This window comes from Beta vulgaris, chromosome 1 (genome assembly GCF_026745355.1).
Source record: "Beta vulgaris subsp. vulgaris cultivar EL10 chromosome 1, EL10.2, whole genome shotgun sequence".
Taxonomy (NCBI): domain Eukaryota; kingdom Viridiplantae; phylum Streptophyta; class Magnoliopsida; order Caryophyllales; family Amaranthaceae; genus Beta; species Beta vulgaris.
The window spans coordinates 38,422,146-38,429,048 of NC_079202.1; positions in this window are offsets into that span (position 1 = coordinate 38,422,146).

The following is a 6,903-nucleotide window of genomic DNA, read 5'->3' on the forward strand; positions in this document are numbered from 1 at the left end:
TATATAAATCCCATACAGGTCATTCTGCATATTACTTGGCTAGGGGAAAAACAAACAATGGGCCATTGAAGAAAGTGAAATAAAAAAAAATCAAGGAAACATGTGGTATAAAACTTACCTTTTAATAATAATATAAAAAATGAAAATCTATAATTAAAATAAAAGTTAAACAATATAATTATTTTCAAGCAGTTAAAATTGAAACTAGATATAAAATAAAATTATCAATTAATAATGAAAGTAAAGTTTCTCACATCATTAAAAAAAGAATTCAGAATTACAAATTTAAATTAATATAATTAACACAAACTAAAATATAATCATAATTATTAACATAACTATTTGCAAGGGATTTTATTGGAAAAAAAATAAAAGAAATAGTAATGAGGTGAAAATTTGGAATGCCTAGAAATAAGGAAGTAATGGATTTTTTTAGGAATCAAATAATGTGCAAAGACGCATAATAAAATAAGAACTTAATAAGGAAGTTAAGGAAGAATTTAGAGAGGAAATTAAGGCAAGATAATGTTGCGGGAGCTTGGAGGACCAAAGAAGGAAATTTAAAAAATTAACCAGATTAACCAATATGATAAATGCATGTATTTGATTTACTTTTTTTTAGTAAAAGGTGGGTAGGAATTTCAGATTAAGGGTCCTGGGCAGGAGCCCCGCCCCAGGGCCGAGCCTGATCCCGTCCTTGTAAAATGATACTAATCCAATCAACACATAGGTATGTACGTATCTTGTGTGAACAAATCGAGAGGTCACTTTCACAGCCTTAAAAGTCGACTAAAAAGAATTTTCCGCCTAAAACAACCAATATAAATTTACAATCAATGCTTTATAAATTTACGGCAATAATAAAATACTTTAAACTCTTCTTAATAATGTTTAAAAATCTTTTCCATCATTAAAACTTAGTTATCACAACCTCCTAATATAGTATGATTACACTAGTTGTCAAAAACACTTAAAACTCATGTTTAAATTATAAAAACTTCAATACTTTAAACTCATGTGGTCAACATGCGGTGGTCCGACGAACGGCAAGGAGAAAAGGAGGGCAGAGGAGAAAACCAAAGAAAAGAAAAGGAAGGAGGAGATAGAGAAAGCCGAAAATAAAGAGAAGGAGAAGGGAGAAAATAAAGTGTTTGATGTGTGGGAAAATTGTGTAGTAAGGGTATTTATAGGCCCCCCCCCCCCATTAGGGTCTAATAAGTAGTTGGGCTTTGAAGGGTTAGTTTAATGAAGGTGTTTATAGGAAAAGCTATGAGGTTTAGGCTCCTCTAAACCAATGTTGAAATTCTTTTACTTCAACTTCAGTAGTTCAGTTATAAAATAATTTTTCAAGGCATGACTAAATAAAATATTTGATTACTTAAAATCATTACATAATTTTTTTGACTTTCAAATAGTCAACCTTTTAAGGAATAAATTATATAAATGCTAAAGCATACGAAAATATATTTAAATATACATTAAAATATATTTATAAAATCCATAAATTTATAAGGGATTATAGAGGGTCCCAGAAGATCTACATTTCTTCGTCTTCTTCTGACAAAAGCGAGCATAACCTCATTGCTTCTGACATTCTCGAACCCGTAAATTCTAAACCAAGTTCTCTCCCCGGATGTTGAATCTGATCAACTTAGGAATCTTCCCACCTTCCCCTATTTTCTTTGTGACCCGTGAAAGTGAAAGAGCCGACTGCACGAAACTGGGGTGGTTATGCTTTAATGAATACCCTTTCTGGAATGGGGCCTCAATTACCTTTTCCCCTTCGATCAAGGCCTTTCTTAGTCACCTTGAAGTTGCTCCTTGCCAACTAATGCATATGGTCTGGAGAGTTTTGGTCTCTATTGATATTCTAGCCGAAAGATTAGGGTTCGATTTTACCCTAAGGGATTTGGATTACATTGTGCAATCAAAATTTGAGGGAAAGGCGGGGTTAGTCAGTCAACCAGAACAAAATGACAACCTATTATTTTGAAGACTAGCAGGCAAGATAGAGGGTGGATGGCCAAATATTTCTTTGTCAAGATAGATTCTTTAGGTGAAGAGAATGGATGGCTTCTCTGTAATTAGAAGGTTAACGGTGAGAATTGTTATTACGTTTTTTGTATTCTGATTTTGGATTAACTTCTCACTACTTTTTTTCTTTGTAGTAATTTCTCTCGACAACGTCAAGGTTGACGAGGAATCTGCTAGGGAAAAAAACCAAGGCAATATTGGACTTAGGTGAAGAAGCAAGAGAATACCCACTAGTACCAGTCAACCCAATGGAGGATCTCCAAACAAGTGAACCATCTTCAGGCAACATGTCTTTAGGTAATTTCTCCTCCCTTCTTGCCTTTGAAAATAGACTTGCTCCACAGGAAACTGGTATTCAATGTGCACATTTGCGCAGATACCTCAAAGAGTGCCAAAAGTCTCAAGGAACTGTCCTCTATGAACATCATCGTACTCAAGGCTGCCAACAGGGCAAGATCGCCCAAGATTCCACTCCCTTTGCTCATGATGTGAAGCTTTTTGATCCTTAGCTCAACCCCTAGAGAATGCCTCCTCCTTCAAGCTCTACAACTCTTTCTCCGCAGGCATCCACGTTTGCCACTAGTCCAAAGTTTCCTGTCCTAAACATGGCGTTCCCTGGAGATTATGGCAACAAATACAAGCATGTCACTGCTCATATATTGACCAGCTCTAGTATCCTGCAAGTAGATCACACCACAACAATGACAATACTGCTGGCGAAGCTATTCAGTGCGCCTTCCAAGTATTGTACTCCTGCCTAGACATGAAACAAGATTTTTTCAAATAGAACTATCCTTTAAATCATACTTACTTGCTCTCCTGCTTGACATAGACTCTTCAAGCCACCCTGCGCAACGTCAAGAATATCCTTTCCTATCATAAGGAACTAGAGAGGGTGGATGAACAGTTTTCCAGCACTCTAAATAAGCTAGAGGACCATGAGAAGGCCTAAAAAGAAAGCAAGGAGCGCTTGGAGGCTGACATTACTGTTCTCAAGAAGGAGAAGCATGAGAAGGCTGAAGAATTGGAGAGGGTCAACAAGATCCTGTTAGCCAAAGAGGAAGAGATGAAGAAGAAGGAGGAAGATCTGGTTGACAATGTCATCTACTATGCATGAATGCTGAACTGAGAAGGATTTCAAGGAGGGAAAGGCTGACACTTGGGAACCAGACCACTCCATTGGAGAGTTTACCCAAGCCTACCATGAGGAAGGCGAGGTCAACTCCAAAACGGCAAAAGGTGAGTAGGTCACCCAAGGTGGTCAGACCAATAGAGAAGATGACCAGAAGACTTCCCCTGCACACCAGGTAATAATTTTTATCTTTGGTTTGTTTGAACAGTGGTTTTACTGTCTTGCCGATGGGGGCAGACAGGTTTGTAAGTTTGTTTTTGCTGAACAATTTCCTGTATGTCCACTGTTATGGTGGGCTTTATCAATTTGCATTTTCTTTTGTTTATGTGAACATGAGTTTGAAAATGTCAATTTACAGTTATCAATTTGCAGTTGTCAATTTGCAGTTATCAATTTGCAGTTGTCAAATTGTATTTGTATTTGTCGAGTTGTATTTGTATATGCCGAGTTGTATTTGTTGAGTTGTAGAGTTGTAAACTGTTGCATTGTTGTGAAGTTGCATAACTTAGATAATTGTCGTTTAGACCCTGTCCTGTGTAAGGACTGGTCTAAGATGAACAAGTCTTAAATACCTGATGAGGTAGTTATCTTTGGGTTGGTTTCCCATAGAAGTCTGATGTATGATAGTTCTCCAAAATAAAAGGTTAGAGACGTTGGCCGTTGGCGCGCCCAACGACCTTCCGATGCTTAAGTCGGTATTGGCTTTTAAAAAGGAGAAAGAAAAAGGAAATACCAAAATAACCAATAATAGGTAAAAAGAAACATACATGTCTGAGGTGTCGTGTCCATTGGACAAGTGAAAGACATGATTTAGAAATAATACCTGTTTAGGTGTGTCGCATTCTAACTCCTTGAAATAGTTGTCCCATCTTTCTTGATAAGGGAATATGCCCCTTGTCCTATGATCTTGCTTATTTGGTATGGTCCTTCCCAAGTGGGGCCTAACATACCATCAGTGGGGTCTCTTGTATTTTGGAAAACTTTTCGAAGGACCCAATAACCTACTTGGAACACTTTTACCCTGACATTTTTGTCGTAGCTGCGAGCCACGCCTTGCTGGTAAATTGTCATTTTGACTCTAGCTTGTTGCCTTATCTCATCAACAGTATCTATATCATGGGTTAGTGCATCATTATTTTCATTTTCAGTTATTAGACCATACCTGGCATAGAGGACTTGCACTTATGTTGGGATGACAGCTTCACATCCATAAATGATAGAAAAGGGATCGAAGTATGTCTAGTGGCATTCTTCGGGGTAGTCCGGTCAGCCTAAAGGACAAGTGGAAGTTGTTCTGCCCATTTACCTTTAGTTACTTCTACGTGACATTTTACTCGTTGACGACGACTTTATTACTGGACTCTGCCTGACAATTTGCTTGTGGATATCTAGGAGTGGATGCGTGGAGTCCCATTTTCCATTTTGCGCAAAAAGCTCTGGTCTTTTCGCTTATGAACTGGGAACCACTATCACATACTAAATCTGTGAAGACATCATGTATGCACCGTATATTACACTTTATGAAAGAAATGACCTCCTTCTCTCGTACCTATTTGAATGCTTCAGCCTCTATCCACTTTAAGAAGTAGTCAGTCATGGCTAGCATGAAGATTTTTTTGTCAAGTGCCTGAGGCAGTTTGCCCAATATGGCCATTCCCCACTGCATGAATAGACATGGCGTCAAAGTGGGATGCAAGGTTTCTGACGGATGATGCTGCACTGGAGCATGTTGTTGACAATCGTCACCTTTTTCGGCAATGTCCGCGGCATCTTGACGCATTGTGGGCAGGTAGTACCCTATTAAGTGGATCTTGGTTGAGAGACTTCGTCCAGCAGCATGGTTGCCTCCGACACCGCAATGGGTTTCTTCTAGGACTTGTTTTGCTTCGGCAGCTTCCAAACACCTAAGGTAGACACCTAAAACAGACACTTCAAACAAGACATCTTGAATTAGTGTGTAACGCGACGCTTTTATTCTAAATGCTTTGGCATCTTTTCCAAGGGGATGGTGCCATCTTTGAGCCAATCAATGAATGGCAGAGTCCATCTTGTATTAGTAGGGGGTTGCTAATGTTGTAGCATTGTCGTCTCGGCTCTGGATCATGAAAATATCATGCTTAGTATTTGGATAAGCTAGATGGGCAATGGGAACCCTGTTCAGCTTAGATCATTTGTGAGATGATCCTAAGCTGGCAAGTGCATCAGCTTGAGAGTTTTGCTCTCTAGCTACTTGTCTTATATTGCAATACTCAAAAGACTTTGTGAGCCGGTTATCCACATCTAAATAGGCACTCATTTTGTGTCTTAGGCAGCATAGTCTCCGTTAATCTGGTTAACTATAAGTAAAGAGTCGCATCTTACCTCCAGACGCTTTACCTTTAGTTCTCTGGCTGCCAGTAGGCCGACAAGTATGGCTCGTATTCTGATTCATTATTGGTGGCTCGAAAGTCTCATTGGACAGCTTGGACAGTTTCATATTCTTCTAGGAATAAAAGCATGATTCTAAGACCAACTCCCCTGACGTTGGAAGCAAGTTCGTTGTGGAGTGTCCAGGTGCGAGTGGATACATGATCTAGCATTGTGTTGACTTCTTCATCAGCTAAGGATTGTATCCCAGGTGTGAAGTCAGATATGAAGTCAGCTAGGGCTTACGACTTGATAGATGTACTGGGTTCGTAGTGGATGTCATAAGCACTAAGTTGAATAGATCATTTGGCCATCTTGCATGTTAGTTCTGATTTTTGCAAGACAGTCTTAATAGGATAAGTAGTTCTTACTCAGATAGGATGAAATTCAAAATAAGGACGTAATTTCATAGATGACATGACTAGTGCCAAAACTAACTTTTCGAGTTAAGCATACCTTGTTTTGGCGTCAAGTAAGGACTTACTCACATAGTAGACAGGTAATTGTTTGCCATCATCCGACACCGATAAGTATAGTTACAACTTCTTATAGGGCTTGGATAACAAGGGAGGACGTGCCAAGTAAGTTTTCTGATCTTATAATGCTTGCTCATGTTTTGCGTTCCACCCAGACTTGGTATTTTTAGTGAGAACTTCATAAAATAAATGACATTTATCTGAGGATTTAGAAATGAACACTCATCTAGTCAACCTCATAACATTTTTGGGACAACATGGTGACTGAAGATGGAGGACAACTTGTATTTGCTCAAGACTGGCTTCTATTCCTTTCCGGGTGACTATGTAACCCATGTACTTTCCTGTTGACACACCAAAAGAGCATTTGGACGGTTGAGCTCTATGTTATACTAGCGGAGGACTTGAAAAGTTTCTTCTAAGTGTTTGACATGGTTGGTTACTTTTGTTGACCAATCTTTGGTAAGTTACCCCTGCATTTTTCAATCTTAAAGGCATGACCTTATAATAATATGTGCCCTAGCGCTAATGAACGTTGTCTTCTCTTGATCTTCTAGGTGCATGAGGATTTGATTATAACCACTAAAAGCATCCAGCATGGTCAACGTTTCATGGCCAGCAGTAGCATTAATCATGGCATCTATATGGGGGACAGGAAAAGGGTCTTTGGGACATACTTTATTTAGGTCGGTAAAATCAATACAGGCACGCCACTTACCGTTTTTCATTTTGACAACCACCACATTACCCAGCCAGTCAGGGTAGTGTACCTCTCTACACTTTCTGCGCTTTTGGCGGACTGGTAGGTGCTCGGGGTCAACTCGCAATTTATGTGTGATGACATCTGGGCTTATG